This window comes from Amblyomma maculatum, chromosome 1 (genome assembly GCF_055883805.1).
Source record: "Amblyomma maculatum isolate TAMU_Amacu chromosome 1, ASM5588380v1, whole genome shotgun sequence".
NCBI lineage: Eukaryota > Metazoa > Arthropoda > Arachnida > Ixodida > Ixodidae > Amblyomma > Amblyomma maculatum.
The window spans coordinates 459697188-459724491 of NC_139344.1; the positions used below are offsets into that span (position 1 = coordinate 459697188).

The 27304-nt window shown below is 47.8% G+C and overlaps 1 pseudogene; it reads right to left on the bottom strand.

The window, feature by feature from the left end:
* LOC146209767 (uncharacterized) overlaps positions 1-25806 on the bottom strand; it is a 39634-nt pseudogene extending 13828 nt beyond the window's left edge.
* Between the last annotated feature and the right edge of the window lie 1498 nt (positions 25807-27304).

Below are 27304 nucleotides of genomic sequence, written 5' to 3' on the forward strand. Positions count from 1 at the left end.
CTCTGTGCCACCGTCGCAAACGGCTGACTTCTTCACCCGCTGGCCTTCTACAACCTCTTCCTTGTCCCGCCGCGCCATTCGACGTAGTCAGCATCGACTTATATGGTCCCCTACCTCTCTCCGATGGGGTTAACCATTGGAATATAACCGCTGTCGACCACCTCACACGCTACGCTGAGACTGCACCTGTACCGACTGGTTCCACTGAAGAAGCAGCAAATTTCTTTCTGCGATCAATTGTATTCCGTTTTCTGCATTCGTCCAGGCGCTCTTCGGGTGCTCCTAAGTGACCGCGGTACAGCCTTCTTATCGAATGTCATTGCCGAACTTCTTCACGCGTCATCCACCCTTCAAAAGACTACCTCAAGCTACCATCCCCAGACTAACAGTCTGACTGAGCGATTTCATCGCACCTTGTCGTATATGATATCCATGTACATCACACCAGATTATTGAAATTGGGACACTATTCTTCTATTCGTCACATTCGCCTATAATACAGCAGTACAGCGAACTACCGGTTACTCTCCATTTTTCCTTGTTTATGGCCGTCCTGCCACTACAATTCTCGACACTTCCTTCTTCTCTACACCCGACTACCCCACATCAGTACCTAACCATTTATTATCTCGTGTGGCCAGATGCCGTCATCTAGCCCGCATCAACAGAGCAGCGTGCCAGGAAGACCGCAGGAATCGCTATGATTCTACACATGGCTTGGTCTTTTTCGTCATGGTGACAAAGTACTGCTTTATACACCATTGCGCACCCCTCGCCTTAGTGACAAATTCCACCACCGCTATGTAGGTTCCTATGAGGTCATCAGCCAAACTTCCCAGTGAACTACAAAGTGACGCCTGTTGATCCCCCAGCCGATCGACGCCACCGTGGAGCTGAAATTGTTCATGTATCTCGCTTGAAACCATTTGTGCGCCGCGATGCATCTGTTAGGAGCGACCAGGCTGGCCGCTTCCGACCCCCCGGGCAGATTGTGTAAGCCTTCCGTGGATGTTCTTTAATTTGTACATGCCTTGATCTTCCTTTTTCATTTGTACATACCATCATCATTGTCCCGCGGCGCCGGCTCCGGCACGCGCCTAGGTTTTGTCATCGGATTAAGACGCTAGACAAGGCATCGCTGGGCTTGCCGTCACGACCTTGCCGTCTCAACCTAGCCTTCTTTCACAATATATTCAATAGTAGCGTGCCATCTCCGAAATCCTGCTTGATCCATTGCTTGATTAAAATCTAAGCTTCTTCTCGTCATAATAGCGCGTACCTTTGTAAATACCTTGTAAGTAACGGATAGTACTCTGATTGGTCTGTTTCTTCAAGTCTCTAGCGGTCGCTTTTCACTGAATAATAAGCACTCTTCTATTATTCTAGTAGCTCCGATGTAATCAGGCATTACATACACAGAGTGGCCAGTTTCTATAGCACTATATCCGCTCCATTCTTAAACAAATCTGTAGTTACCTGATCCTCCGCAGCCGCTTTCATCGTTTTCATAGCTTCTAAGGCTGTCTTAACCTCGTCCTTCTACTGGGGAACGTCTGATTGCTCCTTACCGCTGCCAATTTCATTTTTGTCCTGGATATTTTGAGGTCCGTATAGATCTCTTCAGCTACCTTTGTTATCCTGGCCACGTTAGCAATGACAACCCGCCTTCTCCCTGTCACCGTTCTAGTCCGTTTCTCTATATTAAGGCTGCTCTACAACATGGGGTGAACATTTGAATCTATACAACGTTTACAATCACGAGATAAGGCACAACAATATCGGCGTGGGAGCCGATATTTACTTGCAACTCGCAACTGTCTTCGCACAGCAGCGACCAGGAAGACCATCGTGAGCGTCATCGCGTGCAGGGATGCTCGCCTGGAGCAGACGTGGCGGAGTCTCCCTGGCCGTCGCTGTGCGAAGACAGCATCGAGTGGCTAATAACTTTGCGCCCCCTGGCCGATATTGGGCCTTTTAACATAATGGTACAAGTTTTATAAACTCGTATTTCGTTCACCTCATTTTTGAAACTCGGAGCCGTGCTCGGGTATCAAGGCTCCGAGTCGTCGTGATGAGGTGAACAAATGGTAAATGTATAAAACATTTAAAATCATGTTGCAAAACACAACCATATCGGCACGGCGGCCGAACGTTACTGGCTACTCACGACTTTCTTCGCACATCGACAGCCCGGGAGACTACGCCTCATGCAGATATTGTTGTGCCTTGTACCTCGATTATAAATATTGTATAAATTCAACTTTCTTTCACCTCCACTTGTGGACTCGGAGCCTTAATACCCGGAGATGAACCAGAATCGTAACATCCCTCAGTGCATACATTTGACTTTGCCAATGTTTTAATTGACTCTTTACCGCTTTCAGGTTTCTTTAGAGCATGCTTGATTTTCTCCATAATACAGATATTTATGTCGACCGCCATGCGCCTGTTAATTTGATATCTTTGGTAGTTTTAACCGGTTTGTTGGGTTGAAAGAGTTCATACTTTGCCGTTTTCGTGATTGAAATATTTCTTCTTCTTAGATATTTATTGTTATCCTCTCTAACAATTCTACCGCCTACTTCTGCCGCGCACTCAGTAAGAAGTTTTCTGAAATTATTGTTAATTTATTTTTAGGCTAGCACTGATTATCTATTCTCGGGTGAGAGCCTGAATTCTGCAATTCTCTTAGCCTTAATGCTTTGACGGACTTTTCCTCAATAAACTGCTGCGTTCTCCCTTCAAATCCAGATTAATTCCACCCCTTAACGTTTAGTGGTCATTGCATCAAACTTTTCCGCTTACTTCTAACTCCTGCACGATTCCAGAGATGGAACGGAGTATCAAGTCAACTTCATTCTTAATCTCACCGTTCAGGGTTTTCAATCTTCACTTCCGGTTATTCCTTTTGCTGAAGAAGGTATTCATAATTGGTAAATATTTGCACTCGGTCAACTCAAATAATACGCCCACTCTTCTATTCCTTAACCCAATGCCGTATTTTCCCACTGCCAGCTTGTTTCTTCTCTCAGTTCAGTTCAGTCGTTCAGTCGTGTCCGACTCTTCGTGACCCTATGGACCATGTCACGCCACGCATTCCGGTCTCTCACTATCTTTCTAACATCACATAACTTCATCTGCAGTGCCTCGAAGGTGCCATCTAACCATCGCGTTCGCTGCCTACACCTTCTCCGGCGACCCTCAACCTTTCCCAACATCAAATCTTTCTCCAGCGACTCCTTTCTTCTCATCAGGTGAGCAAAGTAGCTGAGCTTTAACTTTAGAATTTGACCCTCCAATTAGTAGTCAGGGTTTATGGTCGACAATATCGACTGATTTGATCTTCTGGCAGTCAAAGGAACTCTCAAGAGTCTTCGCCAGCACCACAATTCAAACGCGTCAATTCTTCGGCGGTCAGCCTTTTCCACAGTCCAACTCTAGCATCCATACGTCACAACTGGAAAGACCATAGCACGAGTTATACGGATCTTGGTTGGCAGACTAATGTCTCTGCTCTTTACTAGGCGGTCAAGGCTAACCATTGCTCTCTTTCCCAGAAGCAGGCTTCTCCTAATTTCATGGCTGCAGTCTCCTTCCGAGGTAATCTTGGAGCCCAAGAAGAGAAAATCTGTCACAGCTTCCACTTCTTGTCCATTGATGCTTCCCTACCTTGGCATTTAAGTCGCCCATCAGTACAGTACACAGTTTTCACTTTCTCCTTTTCCTATTCTACACCTTCAGTGAAGCATTCGGCTGCCTGGTCATCATGACTACTTGTCGGCGCGTATCCTTGGACAACCTTCAGTGTATACCGCTTAATAATTCATTTATTATTAATTACAGATATTACAGCCGCAACTTTTGAGACATTGCAGAGTACTGACCAGGTGGCAGTTCTCGCCTCAAACCGTCAAGTTCGTTGAAAATATCAGCTCGTTGCCAAAAAAACAATACAGGGCAATCAATGAATGACCTGAATGGCATGATGGTCATACAATTGGTGCGGCAGGTCACGCCTGCAGAACAACTATGAAATCAAATTGGGCCAGTTAAAGAAATGAAGTTATGCAAAAATTTGTGTAGCATAAGACGGCCATAGTTTCGTCGATGCTCGATGGATTTTACAATAACACCTCGTGATGATTTAAAGGAGAAAAGTGGCTATCATACCGGTTAAGTATGAACCTGATAGCCTTTCTTTGTACCGACTCATGTTTATCTTTGTCGTACACAAAATGAGGTAACCATACGACTGACGCCTATTCTAGCAGGAGCATAATGAGGGATCTATATGCTGTTAGCCTGCATTACTTCTCATGTAGACTATCCGTTGCAATCATTGTGCGCATGCAGTGTCAACATGCATATGCCATTTTGGGTCAAGAAAGAATACTACCCATATAAGAATCATTTCGTGGACTCTTTCTAATGTTTGTTCTGCATTTCAATAATTGAATTGTAAAGATTGCTATGGGTTAGTAGGGTCATTGTCACTGTTTTCGGGCACTTAATCTGCACATGCGAAGTTCTGCTCAAGTCATAAAAACAAGGGAGACACGTTTAGTATAGCCTAATCATTATCACTATAAATGGTTGAATACAAAACACAATTATCAGCGTACAGCGAAGCTTAACAAGATTGTTGGAAACAGCTTGGTTTACGTCATTAATATATATTATGACCCCGCCGGGGTGGCGCAGTGGTTACGACGCTCGACTACTGTTCCCAAGGACGCGGGATCGAATCCCGGCCTCGGCGGCAGCTTTTCGATGGAGGCGAAAAGCAAGGCGTCCGTGTGCTGTACGGTGTCAGTGCACGTTAAAGAACTCCAGGTGGTCGAAATTTCCGGAGTCCTCCACTACGGCGTCTCTCATAGCCTGAGTTGCTTTGGGGCGTTAAACCCCCACAAACCAAACCAATATATATTATGATTAAAAGGGGCCCAAGAACAGAGCCCTGAAGTACAACCGAGGAAATGTGAACCGGTGATGACTGCTTTTGACTGAAGCTAACAAACTGGGTCCTCAGGTAGAAGTAACTTGTAATGTATAGGATAAATTCATCGCCACAGGTGCCCTATGAGATATGCGCGGAGTTTGGCGAGAAGTTTATTTTGGCATACTTTGTTGAACGTTTTGAAATATGAAATGAAAATGACGTCGCCCTGTTCACAGTTATTAGGTAATGACGCAATATCATACGTAAATTCAATCAACTGAGTAAGAGTGGAAATTCCGGCACGAAAACCACGCTGATGCTTTGAAAGAATATCTTTGTTATCCAAGTGCTGTATAACTGTGATTCTGAATAATATATTCCAGAAGTTTCCAGCACTTTGATATCAGTGAAATTGACCTGTAGTTGGATATTACGTGTGGCCTTATTAGTGGACAGGAACAATATTAGCGACCTTGCAATCTCGACGGAAGGTTCAGGAGTCGAGTGATATCTCACATATTATTGTTAAACATCGTATACACCATTGGGAATAACTTTGCGAAAGCATGTTAGCAATACTATCCGGGTCAGTACTTTTTGTGGAAAGAGGTTGGGAATTCCACAACAATATTTAAATATATAACAACACTGCTGTTGAAACATTAGGGGCTTAGGAAGGTTGAGTGTAATTATCAATACAAAAAACATATGTACGGTATCCACCTAACGCTTCCAGGAAAGCCTGAGAATCAGAACAGGATTCGTTTGCGATGGTGAATGAACCACCGCTTTGAGAACGCGGATTGATTGTCTTCGAAACAGTGAGGGGTTTGCTTTGAAGAATATTGTCTGTAAGGTTCCGTGAACGCTGAAGTGGCAGGCAGACATTAGGAAGGCGAATGACCAGCCTTTATTCCGTGCTCTGTTAAATAGGCCTCGGCCAGCCCGATTGGCGAGGGCAATAAGACAATAAGAGGCGCGCCCTGTGCCGAGTGGCACGAGTGACGCAGCTTAGGCTGGCCCACGTCTTATCGTAACGCGATACATCTTTTTTTTCTGAAAAAAAAATTAAAAAAACTTTACTTCAGGTGACTTGATTAAAGTTACTGTCGTACTGGAGGCGCTGGGGAGGTCGTCTCTGCCCACTGGATCGTCTCGGGGGAGGAGTGTGCGCTTGTATTGTAGCCGGAAGAGTGGTGCTCTAAGTTTCAGGAACTGCTGCAGGCGGTATGGCCCGGTGATCAGCTTCTTCCACGAGATCGTAGTCAAGCGCCTCCGGATTGAAAGGCTCGCTTGTGGGAAGCAGATGTTGCCGGTTCCGCCTAATGACCTTGTTTCTTTCGGTTAAGATCTTGTACGACCTTGGGTGCGTTGTGGCGATAACTTTCGCTTTGTGCGACCATATTTTCTTTTTGAATCTGACAGTTTGGCCCTTTACAAGGGGTGGATGTGGGCCTCGTGAACTATCAGTCTGAACATGCTTCTGTACTACCGTCTTGGTTTGGTCTTTGAAATCGGGCAACATCGACCTCAGCCGTCTTCCTTGTAACAGATCTCCCGGAGACCGTCCATCTTCTAGTAGAGTCGACCTCTAACTAAGGAGGCCAAGAGAAAAATCATCACACGCTTCCTTTGTTTTCTTCAAAATCCGTTTGATTATCTGTACTCCCTTCTCCGCTAAGCCGTTGGAACGGGAAAAGTCCGGACTAGATGTCACACGACGGAAGTTGTACTTGCTTGCGAAAAGGCGGAAGTCTCGACTGGCGAACTGGGGCCCATTGTCGGTGCACACTTCCATCGGGATTCTTTATCTTGCAAATATGGCCCCCAGTTTCGTTATGACTGACGCCGACGACGTGTAGTTGAGCTCCTCGACTTCTGGAAAGTTTGAGAGAGCATCGTACACAGGCAGATAAGATTTCCCCCGTACTGGAATATGTCGACGCCAACCCTATACCACGGATAGACTAGTACCGGCCTCATAAGCAGTGGTTCCGCAGGTTCGCTGTACGCGTGACGTCTGCACACAGCGCATTTTTGAGTCATAGCAGTGATGTGTGCACTCAAGCCAGGCCAGAACACAAATCTTCGTGCCCTCGCTTTACATTTATTGATGCCCATGTGACCTTCATGAATGCATTCCAGCATCTCTCTCCGCATGGTCGCTGGCACTATCACTTTGCTGCCTTTTAGCGCGATACATTTCACTACAGAAAGTGCGCTGGCGAAAGGTTTCAGCTCTCCTTGTATGCGTGTTCCAGCATAAATACTTTCTTTTAGTGCGCAAAGATACGGGTCCTTATTAGTGGCGTCCACAAGCCGCTCACGAAAGCATTCACCGTACTCACAGCATGGATTTCAATGTCACCTTCACCTGCTGCGTCATCGTCTGTAGTGGCTGCTGCGGCCCGTGACAGCATGTCGGGCAGAAGGAGCCGCTTTCCTGGAACATATTGCATAGTGAAATCGTATTTCAGCAATCGCAGAAAGAACCTTTGAAGCCTCGGTGGCATGTCTCCAATTGAATTTTCAGCGATTGCAAGCAGGAGTCACTGGTCGGTCTCTAAAATTATACGTCAGACATAGATGAAGTAGTGAAATTTCCGACAGCCGAACACCACTGCCAAGGCTTCTTTTTTGATTTGCGAGTAACGTTTCTCAACTGAAGTGAGCGTTCGTGACACGTACGCTACGGGCCGCAAGTTATCGCCATGAAGCTGCAGTAGGGCCGAGGCCAAACCATTCTGTGACGCGTCTGACGCCACTTTTGTTTTTTTGCTAGGGTCGAAGATTGCAAGCAGTGGCTCCTCGCTCAGGCATTTGGAGATTTCTTGCCATTCTTGGGCGTGGTTGGGAGTCCATTCAAAAGCTGCTTCATGCTTAATCAAACTGCGCAACTGCGGAGTCTTTAGTGCCAGAGAAGAAATATATTTCGAAAAATAATTTGCCACGCCGAGTAGACGATGTACTCTCTTCTTATCTGATGCAACAGGTATTTCAGTTATGGATTTGACGGGTGCTTGGTTAGGCGTTATACCTTTTTTCGAAACTATGTCGCCTAAAAATTCCATTTCCTCTACTCCAACCTGGCACTTCTCTGCATTTATTGCAAGGCCGGCCCGCCTCGATGATTCAAATACAGATTTTAAACGTTGATCGTGCTCCTCCCTTGATGCTCCCCATACCAAAATGTCATCCACGTAAACGTGCACACCCGGCAGAGGCTCGAAGATTTCGCTCAATATCTTCTGAAAGACTTCAGACGCGGAAGAGATGCCAAATGGTAGCCTTAGGAAACGGTACCTTCCAAATGGTGTTGCGAAAGTACAAATGAGCGAAGGCTTGTAGTCTAGAGAGTTTTGATGGAAGCCAGCTTTTGCGTCTAGACTGCTGAAAACTTTCGCGCTGGTAACTCTGCTCCTATGTCTTCCCTCCGCGGCGTCTCGTAATGCTCTCTCGTTCTGCACGCATTAATATTTCTCGGATCCATGCATAGCTTTAGCTTTCAGTCTTTCTTTTTAACAATGACTAAAGGGCTCACCCAGTCCGTTGGCTCACTGACCTTTGTTATGATGCCAGCCTCTTCCATTCGTTGCAGCTCGTGGCGCAGGGGCTCCGGCAGTGCCAAGGGTACACGCCGAGCGGCTTGAACGGTTGGGACGGAACCTTCACGGAGCACCATCTTGTATTGGCGTTGGACGCACCCGGTGCCTTAAAAAATGTCGCTGTACTCTTCAAGCAGTTTTGTCGAAGCTGTTCTTTATCACCGAATACACTTTTCGGGAAATCAACCCGAGTCGTTCCGCTGCCTGAAGACCAAGAAGCGCCTGACATCCTTTCTTGACCACGAAAAATTTCAAGCTGCAATTTTGTTCGCCGATAGCCACGCGTTGGTTGATAACGCCCAAGTGCTTGATTGTGCATCCACTGTAGGATCGCAGGGTGGAACTGCTGTGCTTGAGCGGTAGCGTAGGCTTGATGTTCTTGTGGACAGAGTAAGGCAATAGGTTCACTTGCGATCCCGTGTCAACTTTCCACAAAACGGCTGCATTACCAACGTTTGCCTTAACAATCCAGTCCCGTCGACTTGCCCGCTGTCCACACAGATGTCTAAGATGTCGAAGTCTTCGTCATTGTCATCTCTCAATTCACTTACTTGTGCTGGTTTTCGGCAGCGTACGGCGAAGTGATTCTTTCCCTGGCATTTTCTACATGCCTTCCCGTAAGCAGGAAAGTTGAGTGGCTTGTGTTCTCTGCCACACTTCGAGCACCTTACTTTGTTTTGCAGCCTTGTTCCTCTTTGAGTCTCCTTCACATGATCGACCTGTTTTTCTTTCTGTCCCCATGATTTGTTCTGAAGAGCTGCTTCTTCGAATGCTTTGCAGAATCCTTTCGCTTTGGGCAACGTCAGCTGATTGTCCTGAAGAAGTTTTGCCCTGAGGGTGTCAATATTGATTCCAATTACTATCTGGTCGCGGATCATGGAATCAGTTAACCTTTCAAAATTGCAGTGTCGTGCCTGTTTTTTCACGTCCCGTGAAAACTGCTCAAAGGTTTCTCCTGCATCCTGGAATCTTGTCCGGAACAAATATCGTTCGTACACCTCATTCGTCTGTGCGCCCCAGTAGCTGTGAAACTTCTTTACGACGGTCTTACAGTCCTCTTTGCTTTCGCCATCGTTGAATGTAAAATTATTAGAGACCTCGTTAGCGTCGTCACCGGCTAAAGTTAAGAGCACCACAGTCTTTGCTGAATCGCTCAACGGACTGTCATGTGGCTTCACTACGGTAAAGTATAGTTCCAGCTTCTATCTAAAGAGCTGTCACTTCTTGGAAACTTCACCTGTGATGCGAAGTGCATCTGGGGTTTCAGAAGCTTCATCCTAGCAGCCTGGCGTTGAAGTCTTCTGTCTGTTCAAGGCGCTGTCGAGGAAGGGGGACCACTTCTGATACCATGTAAGGATCCGTGAACGGTGAATTGACAGGCAGACATCAGTAAGGCGAATGACCAGCCTTTATTCCATGCTCTATTATATAGGCCCCGGCCAGCCCGACTGACGAGGGCAATGATAAGAAGAGCGCCTTGTGCCGAGTGGCACGAGTGGCACGAGTGACGCAGCTTAGGCTGGCCCACGTCTTATCGTAACGCGATACAGTCCAAGTATTCTGATAATAGAAGTCGCTATCCTTATGCACCTTTGTTCTCAGTTTTCCCCTAATATGGTAAGCAGTACATCCTGGGCCCGCTTGCACGAAACGATCTTAAGACTGTCTTAGCCAACTCCAGACTTAACTGAGTCTAAAAGATAGGCTACTAGCATGGCCGCTTAAGACTGAAGTAGAGACTGGGCTTCAGCCCTGACTTGAATAAGTCGCTTGTACGATTGCGCCTCTAGTGCCATCTTGGTTAAGACACAAGGACGCCAGTTACCTCAGAGAAATGAGAGAAATACAGGGATGCGCTGACCCTGTCTCCGCTGTAAGATGTAAACACTCCGTCATTCTTGCGCTGCGTAAAATCCGTGCCATTGTGTTTTGCGGCTTAAGATTGTTTCACGAGGTAAAATGCCCCATGTTGTTGCTGAGGGCATTCAGGGAAGCCACTCTGGTGAACACGAGCCGAACCGAAGCGTTCGGAACCCGAGCAGTCTTAAAGAAGTCTGGTCTTGCTAAAAGCACTGTTTAAGTCTGGACTTAGCTCGGACTTTATCGTGCAAGCCGGCCCTGGTTATTTTTCTTCGACCGCAAATGTAGACGAAGTCGCTTGATGCGACGAATAAGCTGTATTATCTCTGTTATACAATACTTAGAGAATATTCTTCAAAGGTGAAGCGTATTTGGCAAGCACTCGCAGAAAATGATTAGCAGCTTACCAGTATCGCTAAAGAGTAAAGCATACAACAGTGTCATCTTACCTGTACTCACCTATGGGGCTGAAACGTGGAGGCTAACCAAGCTGGTTTTACTTAAGTTGAAGACAACACAGAGGGCTTTGGAACGAAAAATGGTAGGGGTAACATTAGCAGATAGAAATCATGCAGATTGGGTCAGAGAATTAACTAAAGTTACTGACATTTTAGTGGAAATCAAGTAGAAACGCGGGTATGGGCAGGACATGTAGTGCGAAGAGAGGATAACCGATAGTCGCTTAGGGTAACAAGCTGGATTCCAAAGCGTATCAGGGGGCGGCAGAAAGTTAGGTGGGCGGATGGGGTTAAGAAGTTTGCAGGGGTCAAGTGGATGCAGTTAGCACAAAACCGGGTTAATTGAAGAAATAAGGTAGAGGCCTTCGCCCTACAGTGGGTATAGCTTGGCTGATGATGATGATCATCTGTGTTCTACCATAGGCATTTAGGATTCTGTTTCACATACTTGGTCGGAACGAAATTTTATATGCACTGAGACGCAACTGCATAAATGTGTCCGCTAACACGTCCACACAACAAAGTTTGCTGGAATGCAGAAATACATCAACAGAATCCCCAAGCGTAGAAAGAACACCATCATCAACACCATTTCAAAAACATATGTCACAAACCTTCATGCTGGTTTCTTCAGATCGCACTCAACAGAGAATTCAACGAAAACGGCAATATAATCAGACATAGCTTGCACAACTTCACACTTGGAATCCTTACGAATTAAACCTCTTGTGATAAAGATATGATCTAAGATGGAGCACTCTCTAGTAGTTTTGTCATTAAGATAAGATAAATCACATGAGACAGCTAAGTCAATGTATTCCAGAGAGCCTTTCTGCGGCCAGTTGCAATCAACGGATTCTAGTTGACGTGCAGTGCACTGCAATCTCCACAATAAGTTTAGTATCATGAAGTCTATGCTTCACGATCTAGTGAGTGACATCCAAAATACAGTTCCCGCTGTCACCAGGTGGTCGGTATACAGCCCCAATAGCCACAAACAGATTACATACTCTAATTTTGTACCAGACTGTCATCGCGTTGCTACGGCAACGGCGTTGCCATGGCGACAGCGCCCCATCTGTTAAGCGCGGCGGTGGATCAAGGTCAGGCGGCGCGCGACTTGAAGGGCAACGGGCTACCGTCGAGAACGATTCTACTTAGCGTGATATTACTTTCCCCATAAAACATCAGACAGCTGTCCTTGCTGCCGCCAGACCCACTTAATTGCGATTCCTGCAACCCTCTCATTAATGCCTTGGAATTCATCTGTATTGCCAGCTGTATACTTATTCAAGAATAAACGTACTTCTAGTGGTCGTCTCTCCAGCAAACCTCGAGAACATGCCCTCGCTTCAGTCGAGTCTATGCCTCATTTTGCCCCTGACCTCGCTAAGCCCTCTATTTTCTCTAACGCTACTGCTAAACTACCCTCACTCGCTAGAAATCTAGCGTTAAATATTGCCAGGGTCAGTTTATAATAACGTCCTGTCCGGAGTCGGAAATTCTTGGCACACATCGCTGCGTCACAGGTCTGGCCGCCGCCATGGTCAGTTGCTCCGCAGCCGCTGGTGACAGATGGCCGATGTTTTATAAAGCTGTTCATTGAAGGTTGTGGCGAATTACAGCACGAGAGTGGCCAATTCCTGTGCTGGTGATGGAGCGCGTTGCCGGAGCTGTTCACCGGCATTAGGTCGCACCCCAAACCTGTGTATTCTACCGAGACGCGGATTTTTTTCTTTTGGAATCCGGTGGAGATTGCGTGGCACTATGCGAGGCGAATATTTTACATCTATGCTACGTGAGAGACAGTGTTACAGTAATGAATTTTATATGCCCCTAAAGCGGGCGTCTAAATTTGTTAAAAATGACTGATGCCGTACACTGACCTCGTATAAAACATGCAAAGTTATGCTTGCCACACACTTTGATAGTGTAACGATTTCTTGCTTGCCCTGTGATGTGGCTTCCTACGCTACCTTCAAGCTGCATAGCAATAATCTTGACAGTGTTGCATGTTTTGTGTGCTGTTACAGTAACCGCTATTCACGTATCGTCTCAATAATGCTTCTAGGATCCTTATACCAATTTTATTATTCTCAATGTTTATCAATCATTGAGCAAGCACTCTGTGCAATTCGGTCGTTGTTGCTACAGCATTTAGTACTGAGCAAGATATCTATTGATATTGTCACATAGTGGTGACAAGGCCGCAGACACGAAAAGAAGACAGGCTTGATGGTAATGAAATTAACTCTTTTATCTGGCTGACTTGCACCCGCAAAAAAAAAAAACAAGAAAACTAGCAGCTAGGCGATGGCGATAGCAACAAACGTGCTCTTCAATCATCGAACAAAGAAAGTCCGTTGCACTCGATACCCCTGCTCCGACGTTCCTGGCCGACAGCTTCGTTTGGCCATGCGTTCCTGCGACCAGCAAACTAGAAACCACATACCACGGACATTATCGCGCCTTGCAACGCAAATCCCCTATAAACTACGTAATCGAGCCAGTCATCCCATCTTCCGACCACCGCCGTCGCGGCCGCGAGTCGGAGTCAGGATCGGGTAAGTTCGAGTCTGGAATCCAGGATGTCTGTGGTGGAAGCCCAAGCCTGATCACTCGGGTCGCCAGTAGAATCTTCAATTGTCGAGGTTATGTGCGGGCCTGCACTCCCGGACGTCTGTGGTGAAATTCAAAGCCTGGTCACTTGGGGCGCCAGCAGAGAGGCATAGCCCCGAGACCTCAGTCCCGCGCTGCTCTCTTCCGTGTCGTAGTGTCGACACCCTGCTCTGTCCGTGCTCTCGCCTCCTCCTGCCGCTTGCTCCAAGTGCCTTTGTTCAATGCGCCACGCGTCTGTAGCAGTTTCCACGTGACGCTTTCTCAATGCACCATGCGTTTAATTTTTCCTCCTCTTCGTCGTCTTTCGCGTCCTTGTGTGGCGCTTGCTCCTCACAAAAGCCTCCCTCGAAGAGGTTTTTTCACCGGAAAAAAATTAAACCTGGTGAGCGACACACTAAGTAAACGCGGGAAGACGCTACGAAGAGATGATCTCCCCTGCCCGCTCTGTTCTGCAGGCATCGCACCACGAAATACATCCCGCACTATCTCACATTGCACGCACCCTAAACGAAAACGTCGGTTTACACAGGCCCATAATTTACATCACGGACGCAATAATGAGCCGTGCAACAGAGGTACAAATACGGCTCAATAGACTCTCCTGCTTTACATTCGCTCATCGTGCAATTTGCGAATAAAAGGCATAATATTGTGACATATATGCCCTGTATCGCTGGAAGAAGAAGAAGAAGAAGAAGAAGAAGAAGAAGAAGAAGAAGAAGAAGAAGAAGAAGAAGAAGAAGAAGAAGAAGAAGAAGAAGAAGAAGAAGAAGAAGAAGAAGAAGAAGAAGAAGAAGAAGAAGAAGAAGAAGACAAAGTGGTAGCAACGATTGATGCTACCACTTATTGATACTAGAATAGCGTCGACGCTGCTGTGTTTGTGTTTTATGTGCAGTGCCATCCTGGACTAACCTTCGTGGACTAACCTTGCAACGTATCATCTTGGTGGAGGTGAATTAAGATCCCAGTACGCGCCGATTAGCCCATTTACGCCGCCAAAAGCTGGATTTACGTAGCGGCCGCCACCTACCTGAGATCACAACCACGTCTCAAACAGCCACAATGACCTCCGAAATAGCCCCTACCACCGCGGGAACATCGGCTCAGCCAGTTGTTGAAACGAAAATTTGCCACCCTCCCATTTTTAATGGCGACGACAATCCAGACGTTGACGATTGGCTTGATGAGTATGAGCGCTGTAGCCGGAACAACCACTGGGACGCCACCATCATGCTCGCTAACATCATCTTTTATGTGGCGGGAACAGCTCGAACATGGTTTCAAAACCACGAACAAGAGCTCGTTACCAGGGATACCTGCAAGCGCAAGCTTAAGGACTTGTTCGGGAAACCAATTGGACGCGCTCTGGTTGCAAAAACGGAACTTTCTTCTCGTGTTCGATACCCCACGGAGTCCTACCTCGCCTACATTCAGGATGTGCTTGCGTTGAGTCGCAAGATTAACACCTCCATGCCGGAAAGTGACAAGGTAGGGCATATCATCAAGGGTATCGCGGATGATGCGTTCCACATCCTATTCTGCATGGATTGCTCTACCGTCGACTTGGTGCTCCAAGTCTGCCGAAAATTCGAGCAGGCTAAACAAAGACGCCTCGTAGATTGCTTTGCGCGTTTTCCGAACACGGCGGCTACCTCATCCTGCGATGACCTGGCCCCTTGGCACCAACCCTCCCATCCCACGACCGTGACTCGGATCGACCGCAGAGAACTTGAGGCCCTAACTCCTGCACCACTCTCGTCTCCGCCGCCCGACACCGTTGCCATGATACAGGCCGTTGTCCGCCAGGGACATGCAAACGTCGGCCTCTGCTTTAGCTCCGTGCCGCCCCACGCCATCATCGCACCCTGTTCCTTTAGTGGCTGCTACAACCACCAGCACAGCCTCCCCACGTCGCTACCTTGGTCACAACCATGTAGAGTGGCGCATCTCAAACGACAGTCCAATCTGCTTCATTTGCTGTCGAGCCGGCCACACTTCGCGGTATTGCCGTTGCCGTACTTTCCCCACCACTCGCTTTTATTACTACGCTGACCGTCGGTATTAGTATGCAGCTCGACGCTTTGTCGCCCCACAAGAGGAGCCCCGCTCCGTCTAAGATCGACCTGCACACTCTCCTCCTCAACCAGATGAACCTCGCACCAAAACCGTCCCAACTGCTCGTCGCTACAGCCGATCTCCATCTCCCCGGGCTCATCGATCCCGTTGACCGATACCTGGTCGCGGCTCCTCCCAATCATACGGCTGCACCTAATCGGGAAACTAGCGAATGCAGCGCCCGGAAGTGACGCTGCATTATTGACCCAGACTGTCAACTCGGAACTGACCCTCGCACCCAGACGTTATCTCATTGGCATTGTAAGGCCGCAGTGAAAAGCGACTCGCACGTGGAGTCGAGCTGGCGGTCGAACCCCCCACGCGCCGAGGCCAAGGTGCGAGCGCTGTTTTTTCTCCTTTTCTTGCCCTTTTCTTGGGCGCGGGCGCGCGGGAGGCCTGGTTTGTTCCGTCCTTTCGCCCCGAGGCGTCGCCAAGACGCGAACGACAGACGCATCCAATTATCAGCCGGGAACAACAGTGGCACGCTTCTGCGAACCACTTTACGGCCAGCTCGTCCAGCAATCTCAGCGATCTGCCGCCGTGGCGCCAAGAGTGGGTGCAGGGAGACGCCGTTAATGAAGCCTTTTGCACTGCCACAAGCGCTCACTAAATGTCCTGCAGAAGGCCGCATAGGCGCGACCCTCGGCCCTCCCAAGTAGGCAATCAGACCAGCGGCCTCCCGCTGGGTCGCGAGATATTGGGTCCGAGGAACGGCGACTGTACACTGCTCTGGGACAGTGCCCCCCCCCCCCCCCGTTTTTCTCGAACGGGACGGTGGGGTGGCCTAGTCTCCAGATACCCCGCGGCGTTTCTTTCACAAAGGCACCAGCTGCAAGGTCGCGTCGCAAACACGCTGAGGAGGGGAGGCCAAGACAGGCGCCGTGTGAGAGGGTTTGGGGACCAGCGAGAGGAAAGAGTGTGTGTTTTGAATGTTGTATTTTTATTTGACGTAATTAAGGATCTGGGTCCGAGATTATTCTCAACCCACGGGGGTTGTGGCATGTTTTTAAATAATTTGATTGGATGCTTCATTTTCGGGGCGGATCACTTAAGGTGACCGCCCTTGGGTCTTTGTTGATGTCTGGTATCAAAAAGCGGTCCTCGGACCATGTTCGACAGTCAAGATTGAGGCTCCGTGCTTAGCACGTATTTACAGTCCCCAGGCTTTAACCGAAATGCTCGGTAGAAAAGTAAGGGCTTGTAGAGTGACTTCTCTGTGTGAGAGTCTATTTTGTCGTAAGTTGCAGTTGTCTGTGTGACTCTTGTTACTGTAACTTTCAGTTTGCCCATGTAAACTACGTTTCTCATGTAAATATACATCCTCGTTGAACGTCATTTGATCAATCGTCTACTGTTTCCTCACTACCTGCCGAAGACAGCTATTCATTACTTGCGCAGCCAACAGGATTCGAACCTGTGCGGGGAATAGCTGACTTCGGCAGGCAGTGAAGAAACAGTTACTCATTACTGGCGCAGTCGACAGGATTCGGCACCCTACCACAAAGAAGCAAGCAACAAGGCCTCAGACAGCAGCAGCGGCAGCCAAAGGACGACTGTGCAAGCTACCTGCCGAGGACGACCAGCTAAGGGGTCACTCCCGGGCTTGGTGCTACTACCCGCAGCGACGCTGGTGACGGGTGAGTGGGATTTCTCGCGTCTGGTCGAGGTTGGCTTGGCTTGTGCTAGGGAAAGTGAGGTACTAGGCAGTAAGGACGCCAGATATTATTGAAAGCAAAGCTTACGCATATCCCCTGACGGAGGAGGAGCGTTTGGTAATTCGGCAACTTAAATTGGATTTTGAGCGAAAAAAACAGGAAATTCTGAGAGAAGAAGAGAGATTGATGAGAGCGCTGATGTGTGAGCATGCCGGCGGCGGAAAGGCTAAAACTGCGTCCGAAGCAACGGAGCAGCGACAGTTAGACCTTGGCCCCGTGGCAGAAAGCGCTAGTGCAGTTGAGGGTAGCCCCTCCCGGTATTCGACGAATACAAATAGCCTGGACGAGCGAAGCGTTGCTAGCTCAGTGCAGGGAGCGGCGGAAACTGCTAGTGCAGCCCCACAGGCGCAGCTAGAGCAGCTAGAGCTGGGGGGCGAGACTAACTGCCCGAACAGTGTCGTGCCGCGATTGGAAATGCGCGAAAAAACGGACGAGCCGTTAGCAGGATTGGAGCCCGACAGCAGCGGCACGGATCCCGCACACAGAAATTTCGCTCCCGAAGTGCGAGCTGATCAGCCGACGGAGACGGACTGCGCCCCGTGTAGGGATCTACGCGCAACATGTGTCGAGGCTGAGCTTACGGTGAGGGCGCCCGCTCCATTTGATACAGAGGGCGCAGTAACGGATTCTGGCCAGTTTGATATCTCTGGTCAAGAGAGCGAACAGGCTAAACTACAGCACAGTAGTAGCAAGGAGTACGCAGGTGGGCCTCTCAAAATTCGTGTAGGCACGACAGCAGTACGCGGCCTCAGAAAGTCGAGGCCGCCGAAGGTAAGGCGCGACGACGTTTCTGTTTTGGGAAGCAGTCTCCCATCGGCGGTCAGTGCAAGGATCTCTAGTGCTGGCGCCGCGAGAGGCGGCAACGATGTGCCGCAGGCGCTAAAGGCCACTGCTACACGACAACGCGGGCGCCGAGGTGAGCACGAGATCTATAGTGTTCCGGCGTATAGCAGCAGGCGCGTGCCAAACTCCCTTCGTAAGCGCAGGAAACTGCATGGGCTAACCTCGTCATTGGAGCTCCCGTACAAATCTTGAGCAAAGTACAGGGACGAAGAAAGCCTCACTGTCCAATTTTGTATCTGGTTGTTTGGCATAGCCATGCTGGCCTCACCAGGCGTGAGGGTTCCTGCTTACCCAACGGGTGGCGTGCACGGAACTGTTTGGCGGCACCAAAAAGGGGTGTAAAGACAGTTGCATGACGGAGCGGGAACTGTGCAGTGGCGTGAGTGTTCCCGTCACCCGCCGTGTTATGTGATGTGTGACGCGTGCTATAACCATGCGCCACGGACGAGTGCTTTGTGCTGAAACTCGGACTATGGCGAACTCTGCGTAGCGAACACTTGTGGTGCTTTTTTTTTTCGTGTGTCTTTACATGTGCCTCATGTATAGAGGGACCGGACAGCTGTACGGGTGGCGCCGCCTCTCGGCACATCGCTGAAACGCCGGAATGTGCCTGCCCCGGCCGGCGCATTGCCAGCGCATTGGAGCGTACTGTTTGTCGTTAGTTTGTGTGTAAATTGGAAATCCTAAGGTTTAGATGACGTTGTGCGTGAATATACTATCTTCAAGAGAACAGAAAGTTAGGCTAGTTGTGTGAATATGCCCAGGGAAATGAAGTCTGGCCCAACAAGGCTGGCGAAACGTGGTGCGTTGTTGGCTCCACTGGCAGCTACGCAAACTCGTCGGACGTTTAAGTCTATTCATTTCTATGGGCATCCACAGAAGCATGAGTGGCGGGTGACCTAAGCATGGTTCTTTGAAAGGAAAAGGCACGAATCTCTGTATTTGGTTACTGTGTGGTCATGGAAAGTGCCGAATATTTAAAATTCCGCTTGCTATCGGATGCTGTGTGCCTTCTGTTCCCCAGGAGTGACGGCACGAGAGTCTCGGAGTCGAAGCCGCGCTCCTTCATCTGTAGTCACTTTATTGACAATTGGAAATCGAAGTAACCCAACAACGTAAGTTACAACGCTAGCATTTCACCGCCTGTGTACAAGAAAACCCCAGCACGGAAAAAGAAAAGGCAGCTCCACCATCGTCGTTCGGGCTACGTTATGATCTTCAGTGATGGGCACAGACAATGTTTGTGCAGATACTTTCGCTTACATAGTCAAAGATGATTTACCTTTTTCTCTTAACAGAAAGCAGATAGGAGACAAACAATTCCTGTTACCATGATCTTGTTATTTTTCCTCTTTTAGTTTGTCAACCAATGAAAATGCGCTGAGAGCTCTGCGTTGATACTCTTAGAATTTGTTAACATTTGTTTGTGGCATGTTCATTTTGCCTAATAAAATCACTCATTTCACAGCTCAATCAATACTGCATGGTCACAAAATCTGCTATCGGCTTAATATAAAAGTCGAACAAGAAAAAAAATACAATTTAATGTGTGGAAACGAGCATAAACGAAGCATTTTTTGTTTTAATTTCGAAGTCCGTGTAGCATTTTTTTTTTCGCATTCACGTTGCACCTGACACGGCTTTACGTATTTTCTCAGCAGCGTCCATTTCCTGGCCCGCCTAAATACATGTGTTTCTCATCGGCGTTTTAGTGAACGTGAGATTTCCTGATTGTGGCGTAGTATGACAAGACCGTTTTACCTCTCTCAGAAATTGCTTCTGTGGCCAATGTAAACACATTTAGCAACAGTCCGGCAAGCTGCAGTGACAAAGTTGTAAACGGAATGGCTTTCAGTTATCCGGATTCCTTTACGTGCAAATAGAAAACTACATACATGGTCGCATCCCCTCACACTCATCAAGTATCGAGGCCAGCTAGGTATCGGACCCGCAAGTTCGTGGTACGCTGAGAAAGTAGACCATCTTAGCGGAGGAGCCATCAGAGGGATTCATTTAACAATAGAACGCTCTCTTATTGTCGGTGGCTTATCTTACAGCACAGCACACTGTTTTTTTTTCGATTGTATTTAACAGTTTGACAGTATTGGACTATTGCCTTCAGATGTTCAAGGCAGGTGCGATCAATCGCATTGAACTTCCTGCGCTGAGAGAACGCTAGAAGGAAATTTAATTTTTTTTTCTTTTCACTGCCTCCGCAGCATGTCGGGAGAAAGGCATGTATAGTATAATATTTTCTAAGTCAATTATATGTAGCAGCTCCGACGTTTTCAACAAGAGCATTGTCGTATATGTAAAAATGATGCTCAGGTGGTATTACTCATTTGGCTTATATTATGATTAAGTTTGATAGTCTCAAGGCCGGGTTCAGTGAGCTATTGTAGCGTAATTGTGCAGGAAGTCCTGGAAGTATATGTGTGTTTGCTATTCCAACCACAAATAGGATCTTACTTGTGTCTTACTTGTTTATTTTTCTCCTTTTACAGCTCTCGTTGCAAGGTTGAAACTGGAATGTCATTCGCTATTATTCCACTCTGAATCGTTTGAGCCTAGCTATTACCAAAAAAGACAGGTGCAGCATCTTTTTCATTTTACATGAACGCTGACCATTACAACTACCACTACTACGGCACCACGGCTACACGGCTAGGCGGTATTTGATCTTCAGGCAGGTTTCGACTAGACCTAATATTAGATGGACGCGCGGTGCAGGCGCAATTCCCGTCTTCGAAGTCGCCTTAACAAGTGCCTAACGAAGGTGTTCCTAGCGCATGGTGAAATCAAGCGCGCGGCATTTTCGAGTATATAACAGAAATACCATGCGCCGAGCGGTTTCAAAAAAAGAAAAAAAAAACACGCACGCCCTTCCGAGAACGGCCCTTTTCTTTTTCAAGATTTCCCGGTCAAAAAATACTCCTTGCGATTACTCAACGCAGCTCAAAGCTCTCATAGCCGCACCGCAAAACGACGGGTAGGAACAGGCTCAAAAATGCCTCGCAGAACGGAAACAACTGCGCCGCTCAGCTGCCTCGGCATTCCGCTGTTTCGGCACTCCGCCGCGGGCGGCGCTGTTCCACCGAGGCGACGGTGGCGCCATACAACGGGCGCCCGGTCCCTATAGGCGACCGTTGGCCGTGCTGGCATCGTCGCCGGTGTAATGCGAAATATCAGTGCATCGATAAACTAAGGAACCTATAACCACTGCAGCCCAGTGACTGGGACCGTGCCTTATGCTGAAGAAAGCAGGCTTTATTCTATATCGCTTTCTAGCGGTAACAACGTCATCAAGCACTTGTGCTGAGGAACGACCATTACTGTGTCAATCGTCAAAAAAGAACAAAAAAACGAGCGATTTGTCTTCTGATATTGCAGCCTGATTTGCAGACGACGCTGCCCTGGCTCCGCCGCATATACCCTGTGACGTCACACAATCATTACAATATGGTGGTCGATTTCGGTGGGAGGAGCTTCCCGATTCCGATTTCCATCGCGTTTTTTGTATAATGCGCCGCTCGCTGGGTACTAAAACTTTGCGAGTAAAATAACATATCTTTATATTATTCATAGAAGTATAAAACGGCAATACTTCGAACCACCCTGTCATCGCCCCTTTAAAGACAGCTTGAGGGCAAACTGCTGGGACGCGTCCAGCTCCTTTTTGCGCTTTGCTTTCTACTCCTGTTTTTGTTCTGCAGCCCGGGACAAAGAATTAGGATGGCAGCCTACGCTCCCAAAATATATCCTGAAAAAAAAAAGAAAGATGGCTTAGCTCTGCTATGCCTGGATATACGTAGCGAAAAGCAGCGACTACCTCGGGATTACAAGAGGTTGATTTCTCCAGTCTTCTACGCCGTTCGCCAGCAGCTAAACTCTCCTTGGCTTCCATGCCTAGCGCTTCTACGTTCACCGGCGTTCTATAATTCGCCTGGTCTAACCACTCGGCGGTGTGTGCCGTGTCCGTGTCCATGACCGTGGTCCCCGAACAGAAGCTGCCAACTTGGGTCTCTCATTTCACATGGGAGAGTTATGTCAGACTCAGCCTATCAGGACCCCTGCATTTACGTTACCCCTATAGGCCACTAAGGCACGTTCATACGGCTTGGTTAAAGTGGGGCTTTAGAAGTGTTTCTAACGAGTGTTTCTAAGTGTTTTTTTTTTAAGCGTTTCGCTTTAAAAAAATGGAATGCTGGAAGCCACGGAGGCTGTAATCCATAAACTAGCAGCAGGACTCACGGTGCGTGCACGGAGAATCCAAAGTGCTGTTTGGTGTTCTGCCTAGCAGCGTTGAAGAAGGGCTTCAGGTAGTCGTTGGTGAGAGTCCCCATGAAGGTGTCCTCCGGGCGCGCGTAGAGAGCGTCGTAGAAGAGGTAGTTGCACACATCTCCTGGGGGAACCATGAGGCCGATGTGCAGGTAGCTGACTGTGCACACTGTGGTGAAACGATGCAGACCGGGACCTGTTGGAGGCAGAGGTGAGGAGGAGAATGCCTCGCATGAAAACAATATAGCGTGTGAAAGTAGACCGCCACAAAAACAATGATTTCTGCCATCTTCACTGAGATATTTGCAGTGCGAACACCAATTGACTGTCGACATTCATTCATCGCGCGTCTTTGTGCCTCTACCAATTGCAGGGCATACAAATACTGACAGCGCGACCCTGGCTTCATAATGGAGAAGGCAGATTCATAGTGCGCTCAGGACACTTGTGCCTGCTGACGCGTGCGGCCTCTGCTGCAGTTGTGAAAACCCGATTATACACCTTTAGAAGCGAATGGCTTTTGTGCAACAGCGTGCACGATTTCGTTGCAGCAGATGCAATCGAACGCACGAGTGGAACAAGTGTCCAGCGTTTGGGAAGACATGTTTTGCGTGCAAAGGGGGCAATTTTTTCGCAACCTGCTGCCAGAAAAAGTGTGTAGCCAGCGCCGCAGCTCACGAGGACAGCTTCGAAATCCTCATTGTCAAGGTCTGCAGAGTCGCAATAACAGCTGATTGGATGGAGGCAGCCAAAGTGGCCAACGTGAATGTTGTTTTCAAAGTGGTCACTGGGTCTGAGGCAAACTTGCTGCTGCCTTGTTCGGTTTTTCGTAAATACAAAAAAAAGAGACATCTCGGCAGCCAAGCAGCTCCATTCTTCGGTCGTACAGTGTTAACGTGAATAAACATTTTGGAGTGGCGACCCTATCAGTGGTTATACGACGAGTCTGAGACTTTTACCTTCTTCATTGTAAAGAAGAGCAGCCAGGCAATATTTATACTACAAGAAACTGAGACGCTGGCACTGGTAGCGTATTCAATCGAAGCCGTGGCCGACGTGCGTTCGAACAAAATATTGCGAGAATTCCCGCAGCTCTTTCAAAGTACCGGCTGTATAAAGAATTCATACGGGAGGGTCCTGGGCGAAGATACAATTCCTGTGATACAGCCGGAACGAGGTGTTCCCCTGGCGTTTCAAGAACAACTGCGAGAGGAGCTGCCATGAATTGAAAAGGTTCACATTATTTAAAGGATCAGGGAGCCAACAGACTGGGTGAGCCCGCGGGCCATTGTTAGGAGGATGGAAAATTGGTGTTATGCATGGATCCCAGAAATGTTAACCAGTATCTGAAGCGTGATCACTCTCAGATGCCAAAGCGTGATATCATTGAGGCGGAGCGAGCTGGCGCTTAATACGTCTCTCGCCTCATGAAAATTCAGGGTTTCATCATCATCCCCTGGATGATGCCATGTTAACAATTTGCATATTTTCGACACGTTTCGGATAGTATCGCTTCCGGAGTTCAGCCCCGGAGGTGTTCCAAAACATATTACAGATATTTTAACGAGATCCAAGCGTTCGCGTGTATGTCGATGACGATGACTGGAGCTGGCAAAGCAAGCTAGCCTGACGTCAAATGCAAACAAATATATGTTCGCGTACACAGAAGTTGAATATTTGGATGATATCATCAGCCAAGATGGGAAAAAGCCCAATCCCACAGTCAGGGCATCCTTTGCCGAAATGACACACTCAACAGATGAGACGGTGGTTGAGCGAATGCTGGGGGTCGCCAACTGCTTTGGAAAGTACATTCGGCATCTTGCTGACAACACCAAATTGTTGCTAGATCTTATCAAAAAGATCTTATCAAGTGGGCAGAAAACCATGACGCTGAGTAGGCCGCTCTTTGTAGTGTTTTATGCGACATGCCTGTGCTGGCACTCTTAGATCCAGCTAAAGAAACGAAAATCAGCTGGGATGCATCAAAAATGGTCTAGGAGTTGGGCTTTGGCAGCATCATGGGAATAGCTGGCATCCGGTCGCCTAGGCGTTACGTGTCAGGACCTAAACTGAACAAAGGTACTCATAAATAGCAAAAGAAGCCATGAGAATTACATTTGGGAGCGACAAATTCAACCACTTTGTTTATGGAAGGAACATCATTATTGAAACGGACCCCGTCCACTCTTAGCGATTGCGGCGAAAAGATTTGGCGATATGCCGCCTAGGCTTCAACGTTTTTTTTTTGCGCTTGCTGGGGTATAATTATTCTCCTAAATTTCTACCAGGAAAAGAGTTGCTGCTCACCGACATGCAATCAAGATGGTCGCCAAAGGAATTAGCGTACATTGCCGACTCCCCATATGACGTAGAGCTGTACGCAGTGGGAGTGGTCACGGATCTGGTGAGCAGCAAAACAATGCATCGACATGTTGAGGCCGCTCCAAGGGATCCTGACCTGCAATCATTTATACGTTACATAACATATAATAGTGACCTAGTTTGCAGCATGAAGCCATTCGTTGCAGAGTTGTCTCTCTTTGAAGGAAGTGTGTTAAAGTGGTAGTCATTCCAAAGTCGATGAGGGCGGAAATGCTTCAACGTCTACACGAGGGCAATTTGGGCATTAATAAAAGTAAAGCAAAAGCTGTATCTCCTGCATTTTTTTGCAAAATCCATTTCAAAATTTGGCGCCTTTTTACGCAAGTCTACTAGATTATGGAAATCCGGGGCTTGCGGAAAAAGGGGCCCAAATTGTAAAATGGATTTTGACAAAAAAATGCAGGAGATACAGCAGAACTTCTGGCTGGGACTGCTTTTCTACCGTTCGACTTCATTGGAGGACAGCAGGAACCAGGTGAGCTCATGCAAGGCAGAAGACTCCGCACATTAATTCCTGACTTTAGCCGACACCCGAAGACAAGTGTTTTAAAGCGCATGCTAGCACTAAATCTCTAGCATAAATAGAAGTAAACGTGGTTAGGATTCGTGACAAGCAGTGGACTCGCAAAGCGCGACTAGTGGGGCTTGTTGCATTGTGTTCATAGCGGGTACCTACCGCAGATAGCAAACTGCTCCACTGCAACAGAAGACACTTAAATGGAATGCTGGTACCTTTTGAGCACAGCGTAGCCGAAAGTGACAAGTCCGGCAATGAACACGAGACCGGCGACGAGCAGATGCCCAGTCCATGACTCATTGAGGTGGAGATGCAAACTACAGATGCCCAGTTAACGCCAAAGTAAGGCAATTCTTCAAAAACAGTAACTAACCAAATAATCTCCACAACGACCAGAATGTCAACCAAGTAAATCGCTGTATTTTCAAAGTACTGACAAACCGGGGAAGATGTAGAAGATACGCATGCGCATTGCCTACCAGCCACATTCCACACCGAACGCTGCCGAAGACGCCGACACGTGCATGTATCGACTATATATATATATATATAGCCGCTATAAAAGAGCACAGCAGGACCGGGTTTATTGTAAGAATGTGGGAGAGGCCTTCGCCCAGCAGTGGGTCTAGTCAAGCTGAGTATGATGATGAGCTTTTCTCAATCAACGTTCATTATTTTCTCACCTATCTTGACTGCAACAGAAAGCACTGCATTGGATTTGTGGACTGGGTCGCCTGAAAAAGTGTATCATGCGAATTTTCATACTAAGACTATACGCTTATTGCCATCGCCCTTCTAGCAGCAACGCATCAGCCCTAACGTCCTAAGTCCCAGCATGACAAGAAGTTCCCGTTACACGATATCAGAGGAGATTTCACTTTTTCAACTCACCGCGAAAGGCACCCCTCGATGCACAGGTGAAGGCACTACGTAGCGAGAAACCTTGAATGCGGCTTAGAGCCTGGAAAATTCTCTGAATTACACACCCATTACACCTATTCACAGAAAATGCGGTAGACTTAGATTGTCAAGTTCTTTTACGGCGTTTGATTAGCACGCATGTGAAGGTGTGTGCATGTATAATTAAATAAATAATCCCTGGCAGGCAAGCAGGAACACAAATTTTTAAGATGCGCCCGTGCAACGCTCTTGAAACTGCTGCTGCAATGCCACACACGTCATACAGAAATATTTGTAAATAAATTAATAAACCTGGATCAGAATTCTTGCTATCCATTTCTTTGTCTTCATTTTTTCTTTTCATCTCCATGTAAAAACCACCGATTCCTATCCTGCTCGCAAACAGACAGACAGTTCGGGTAATCAATCCCGGTGCATACACCGAGAGGACCTACGAAATGTTCTAACCTCCCTTCGACGGTATACGGACCATCAACTCCACTATATGCAGAGTCACGACCCATAAACGATCATGCATGTTTAGAAATATGCGCTTTATTTATTGCTGCGTAAGCGCTACAGTGGTCTATGTAAGCAGCGGCGCATGTGGTTCCGGCGCTAAGCCAAGAGCGCTAATCTGCGCCAAAAACACACACACACACAAAACGATTAGTGTGGACATCACCGTATGTAAGAGACTGCCGTCGCTCGGCTGATTGAATCATAACGCGTTTATATCTGACTTCTGGAATTCATTTGTTGCACAGGCGGTCACTGGCGGCATTTGCTTCTGTGAGACTATCGCTCGACCGGTTGTGAATCGGCCCTCGAATGGTTCTGGTTCGGTGTCCTGAGGACTACAAAGGTATACGAGAAAAGATGCGCACAACGCAGGACAGTGATAGAGTCGAAAGATGAGCTAGTTGGTCACACATCTCTTGGAAGAAGGCAGCAGAGCAGGTAACAACAACACAAAGCCCAAGAGGCACACACACGCACACAAGGACAACGCTGTATTGACAACTATATTAACTAGAAACCGCACATCTTCTTCCTTCACTTCACGTCTG